Consider the following 6659-nt stretch of genomic DNA (forward strand, 5'->3'; position numbering starts at 1 on the left):
GTTCACCTTTGTTTAAAATAAGACTATTTCAAGAGGCCAAGTGAATTGGTCTATACAAGTTCAGTTGCTTGCTAACAGTGACTACAGTGTATTAACCATATTTAAGAAGCCAGGTTGACAAATATAAATTGTCTACACAATAGTAGTTGAAAAAAGGTCTAGATTTGTTCTCCAGATCCTAAAAAACCTATAATTTCAAAAGTAACTGTCACCACTTGTTAACTGTAGATGCCAAGACTCACCTTTGGTCAGCTGTCTTATCTTGGGAGAGCTGTATACGGAGTCAAGTCTCAGTTCACCTTTTATACAAAATCATGTGCAACTAACACCTTGTGGATTTGTTGGGTATTAATAAGACCAATGTTAGCCTGAAGCTTGCTGTAAGTGAATCAGTGTTTAGGTAGACAGGGAGATCAAGCCCTTACTAAAGTAGTCTAAACGCAGTTGATCAGGAAAAATAATGTTACCAGAGATGATGATTTTGTACAAATTAAATTTGATATAGTAGCACACCCACTCCTTTACCTTGTCAAATTAAATGTGACTCTAGGTTTTTCTCAGGGAATTCAGAATCCTTTCCAAGTATTGCTTTAACCCTGTTGAGGGGGTATATCAAAAAGATATGGTTAATAAACTGTTCTGAGAGCTGCCTGAAAGCTGAAGGGAAGAAACAAACAAATGGGAAGACTTTCATGATCTTTCTCTCATATCTAAAGTATAAACTGTGTTTCTCTTCACCTCCCATATCCAGGCCCCCTAATCTCAAATATTATTCTTTGATGCTCTACTTGTAATTCTTTAAATGTTCTGCTGATTTATTTCTCCAGATCTTTGCATATGCAGTGTTTGTCCTGCCTGAAATATATTTGTTTCTTACTTGTGTTCTCCAACATTGCTCCAATCCCTGGAAAATTTCTCAACCTTCAACACTCACCTATGAGAATTTAGGATGGGAGATAGAGGTGAGCTTTAGTAACTACCTTGTTTGCAATCATTGGTATACCTCTGTTTCTCCCAATAGAGTAGCAGCTCCTTGGAAACTGGGGTTGATTTGTTTAACAGATATTTATTATTTAAACAATGTGGCTGGAGAAAAGGAATAATGGTATTAATATCAGGATATGATGTCAAAGATAAAATAGGAGTCAAATCATGTAGGTCCTTGGTTTTTGCTGTCTGTGACAGGGGCCAATTGTGGGATTTTGATTAGAGGTGTGACATGATTTGATTTAGGTCTAAAAGGATCCCTTCAGCTGCTGTTTTGTTAATGTACAGAAAGAAAGGTAGAAACAGAAAGACCTATTAGATGCTGTTGCAGCAACCCAGGTGAGAAACGATATTTGTTTAGACTATTGTGATGGCAATGGAAATAATGGGACATAAAATTGATTCCGGATATATGTTGAAAGTAGAGCCAACAGAATTTTCTGATGGAAGAATGTTGAGCATGAGAGAAAGAAGAGTTAAGAATGACTGAAGATTCTGGCCTGAGCAACTTGAAGGATAAACTTGTTATCAGCTGAAATAGGAAGGCTGTCAATGCAGTAAGTTTTGAGCAAAGATGAGGAGTTCTATATAGACATGTTGCGCTTGAGATGTCTTTAAGACCTCTAAGTATAATGCTGAATCTAAATTTTGGAAGAAATAATATTGTTTGAAGGTATAAATTTAGGCGTTGTCGACATGAGCTTAGAAAGAGATTACCAAGGAAGTGAGTGTAAATAGAGAAGATGGAAGGGCCAAGCTGAGCCTGGTATACGCCAACATTAAAAGGTCAAGGGTAAGATGAAGGGTTTTTTCACTTCATTCCTGAAAAGGGCCACTGAGGAAAGAGAGGAATAGAGAGAATGTGGTGTCCCAGAAGATAAAGGAGCATATCAAGGAGTGACAGCTGTGCTTAATGTTGCTGACTGGTTAAGATGAGGACTCTGAATTGTACAATATATGCAGCAAAATGAAGATCATTCATGTCCTTGGTTAGAGAAGTTTCTTTGGAGCGAGGGGAACAAAACCATGATTGGTGTGTGTTTAAGTTATTGGTAGGAGAAAAAAAAAGTTGAATAGAGACAACTTTTTCTTGGATTTTTGATATAACGATGACCAAATAAATGGGTGATTTGGTAAAGTAGAAGTAGGGCAAAGATAATTTTATTTTGATTTTTATGTTCTAAGATAGAAGGAATAACTGCATGTGTATACAGTAATGCCAATGATTGAATAGAGAGAGAAAAATGACTATATTGGAAGAAGAGAGGAGAGTTTCTGGAGTGTTCTTGGGTGGAGAGCTTATCCCAGTGTCAGGCAGGAGGCAGAGCTTGTGCGTGGAAGTGCTGGTGGATGGTGCAAGGATGGTGGATGAATTGTTAAGGAATTGTGGAGAGAGGATAAAAGTTCGTAGTTGTCTAAGACTGGGAGAGGGATTGAGTTGAGAATGATGGAGGTAGTATATTGCCTACTAGTTTTAAGGGCTCACTTGAGGTTTATGGTAAAAAAGTTAACAGGAGACAACTTAGCACGGATGTGCATTTTTCTTTTTCCCAATTTAACAGCAGGGATTCAGGCTTATGGGTGACAAATAGTTGGATTTATCCAAGGTTATGATTTTATCAAACATGTGTGACAAAGATAAAACATAACACAGTCCAGGATATTACGAGTATTAATTCAACATTTATGTAAGTAATATCTGGAATATAGAAATATTTTGAAATCCATTAGCAAGGGGTAAGTACATTATCAAGGTTATAGAATGAATAATTAAATTTCATATGATACATATTAAATGAAATATATTTATGATTCCTAGAAATTATAAATCCTTTCAATTTTCTAAAAGAATGTTCAAAATATTTGATTACACATTGTATTATGAACTGAACTCTTTATATTATCCATGTGTGTTCACAAAGTATATTTATATAAATATATGTGAATGTAATGTGTTTTAATGACTAACATATATGTAGTTGTATTTGTTCCTTATATACTCATTTTAAGATATGAACAGCTTCTTTTTGTTGAGCACTACTAGATCCCAAGCATTTAACTAAACACTAAATATGTGATCACATATAGTCTTTACAAAAACTCTTTAAAGGTGTTACTGTTATTGCTTTTTGGAAGATTGGAAACTGAGGATAAATGACTTGCCCAAGACTGTGGAACCTTTAAAGAGCAAGACTGAGGCTCACACCTAGTTCTGTTTGGCACCAAAGCAGAGGGCCACTCATTGACCCATGCTGACCTTGGTGGTTTAAAATGTTCTTGTCAATCCCGTTAGTTAGAGAGTGGCCAAAACTGAAGCCATTCAAAACTTGGGCAGATATTCCAAATGTCTGTGTTTATATTTCCATCCATATTTAGGTCAGAGGTCTCACTAGATAACCTGTTTTCCTTTGCCTATCAAGAGACTCCCATACCTTTCTCCCAATTCCAAGCCTCTTACAGCCTATCTGATTAGTTTATTTGATTACAGTATTTCCTAATTAGGTGACATTGCTTACACAGAGGTGTTGAAATTTTTTATTGATGAAAATATAGGGCTCTTTCTTATTTATCCTTGTATCCCCAATAAGAATAGAATTTCTAATACACAGTGGGCACTAACACACTTTGTTGAACAAACTGAAAAACAAAGCCCTCATCGTTTCCCATTATGTTATGCTGGTCCATAGCCTGTTTGCTATATCTGATGCATTCCTTATTTTTGCTCTGTTCTGTTCTCTGTTTTGTGGGGTTTGGGGGTTGGTGGGGGGAAGACCTCTGCAGGTTACCTTTCCAAACTGCAATGTCAACAGGCTTTGCCTCTGTGGAAGAAATTTGGAGAGCAAAAAGCAAGAGTATTTCTCTCTACATTCTTCTTTTCTTGGCAGTAGCTACTTTTTCTCTCTGGGACCAGATCACGTCAAACTGTGCCTCTGTCAGTTTCCAGCTGCCAGCTTCCTTCTGGGGGGGAAACCTGTCTTGTGACTTGAGCTTCTGCTGGACGGTCTCATGTTTTGGCTCTGGAAAACCCACTTGTGGCCTCTAATCCTGAGGGTAAGTGGGGCTTCCTGCTGTTATACTTGGTAATCAACTCCCTGGATTAAATTCCCTCTGTTTTATGTATTGGGGTGATTTCCATTTTCCTGGTTTGGAAACTGATACCTTGGAAACCCTCCTTTATTTCTAGCTCCCTATGGGGTTTTAGTAGCTTCATATTTAATGAAATATTTAACATTATTCAGGGAGACCTTATGTCAACTTACTTTATTGAAGCACCTCTCCACTTGAGGCCCCTCCCCATTTCACAAAATCACATGTATTTTTTTCCTCTTCCTTGAAAGACAAAAGGTTCTGTTCCTTAGGCCTGAGATACATTTCTCATCTTTTCATCTAAGCTACTCCTACAAGGACTATTACAAACTTTCATTTAGATGTAGCTTCTTTTAGGAAACATTCACTTCCCCTTACACAGTATTCATTACTCACTCTCAGTCCAGTACTTTGTTTAGTTCCCAGTACTTATCTCAATGTTAACACTCATCACACTATATTTCAACTGTACAGCAGACTTCTCTTGTGAATTCTGGTGAACCAGCGACCTCAACTGGGTGAGGATCCCTAGAATTTCTACCTATACTCACATTCTTTGTTCATTTATAAAGAATTTTAAAGTCATTTTTAAATGTTTGGGTTTAAAAATAGGAAATTAAATACTTATGCACACATTTTGATAAATTACTTGCTCTTTTTATGATGTGGTATCCTTTCCTCCTTTTCTTTGCCTATGTGATATATGTTTCATAATATAAATTTTTAAAAATACTTAATATACTTTAAATAATTTTTAATTTAAATGTATCAATTTTAGTTATTCAAATTTATCTTAGTTGCTTAATATGTATGATGGAATATTTCCATGTAAAATGCTAATTTTTATTAAGTTTTTATCCTAACAAATTACCCAACAATAGTATAGGGCTGCACTGTCCAATATGGTAGCCATCACCCATATATTGCTATTAAACACTTAAAATACAGCTAGTCCAAATTAAGATGTTCTGTAAGTATAAAATACCCACTGGATTTCAAAGATAAAATAAGATAGTGTGTACATGATCTAGGTGATTTTTGTATTGATTACATTGAAATGACATTATTTTGAATATATTAGGCTAAATAAAATAAGTCAATTTCACCTATTCCTTTTACTCTAAAATTACTTTAAATGTGGCTACTAGAAAATTTGAAATCACAGAAATGACTCATTATATTTCTATTGGACAGCACTAGTATAGAACTTGCTGCTAATTAAATTTCAGAAGTCCTAAGACCTGTTTACTGGTCTAATGTCTGGCCCTTTTGTATTAAACATTGCCATGTTAGATCAACTGATACAACTGAAAAATAATAAGGTGAAAAGCCCATTGGTTGCCAGTACTTATTAATATGAAGACAAGATGATGTACTTTATATTTTTCAGTGATGAGGTCAGGTGGGCCGGCCTTCATATTAGCAGGTAAAATTGTTGTTCTTACCTACTGGGCAGTCAGATGGAACTTTATTTCATCATTTGAGATAGGAACATACTGTGAACAATGAAACAAAATCTAACGCTCCTCTCTGCCGCATTTTCTCTTCCTTAGAGCAAGATGGAATAAACTGGCATGGTGTTCTTCTGACAAGAACTCTTTTAAAAGCAGTAATGGCACTCAGAATATTCCATGATAGGTTCCAGTAAGAAGTCAGTAGATTTGTTATCAGTCAGCTGATAATGCATGAAGCTAAAAATACTTCCTAGGCTTTAGAGCAATTGTGTTTTACATAGAGTAAGCATTCAGTAAACACTTATGGATTTGATTTTTGTTTTGATGTTGGTTGGCAAGTTCCTAGAAACTAAAGTATGAAGCACTAAGAATGAGGTTTACATCTAAGTAAGTAACAATATATTGATGCTTGATGTGCCTATGCTGAAAATAATATGAAGATAGTAATTTAATAATAAGGAAGCAGTTATCCCCCAGCATGAAATGCAGATTCCAATTGTTTTTGTATCTTTTGTTTTAGGAGGGAATAGCTTATATGCATGTACATGCATACATACACATATAGACAGACATACATAGCAAAACATTGACATAACAGTTTATGGTGCTTTCACAGCTTCCTTAAGTTCATGCATGTCCTTTGAGGAAAGTATTATTTTCCTCATTTTACAGAATACAAACTTTTTTTTTTTTCAGAATACAAATATTTTTTTAAGTACTTACTCTATACCAGTCAGTGTGCTAAATACTTACATGCCTGGCACCACTGAGTGTTCTCAACAGCCTTATGAAGCATATAATTACTATCATCTATATGTTATAAATAAAGAAATGAGTGTCAGAGCAGTGCATTAAGATGGCCAATGTCACAATAAGTAAGTGTCAGAGCTTCAATTCCAGTCTATGCAAGAAGATTCCAGAGTGTCGTCTCATATTCTTCCTCTGGTCATATAACTGTTCGCTAGACAGACTGGACTTAATGGAGGAGAAACAGAATCTGAGCAAGAAGAAGAAAGGGAAGGGCACTGATCAAAAAGATAGATTCTGAAGCCAAGTCAATGAAATAAAAAGCCAGGACACTAAAGAATGAATTAACTTTTATTGAACATGTAAGTGTTCACCTTAGGGCTA

This window comes from Mustela nigripes, chromosome 1 (genome assembly GCF_022355385.1).
Source record: "Mustela nigripes isolate SB6536 chromosome 1, MUSNIG.SB6536, whole genome shotgun sequence".
In the NCBI taxonomy this organism is placed as follows: domain Eukaryota; kingdom Metazoa; phylum Chordata; class Mammalia; order Carnivora; family Mustelidae; genus Mustela; species Mustela nigripes.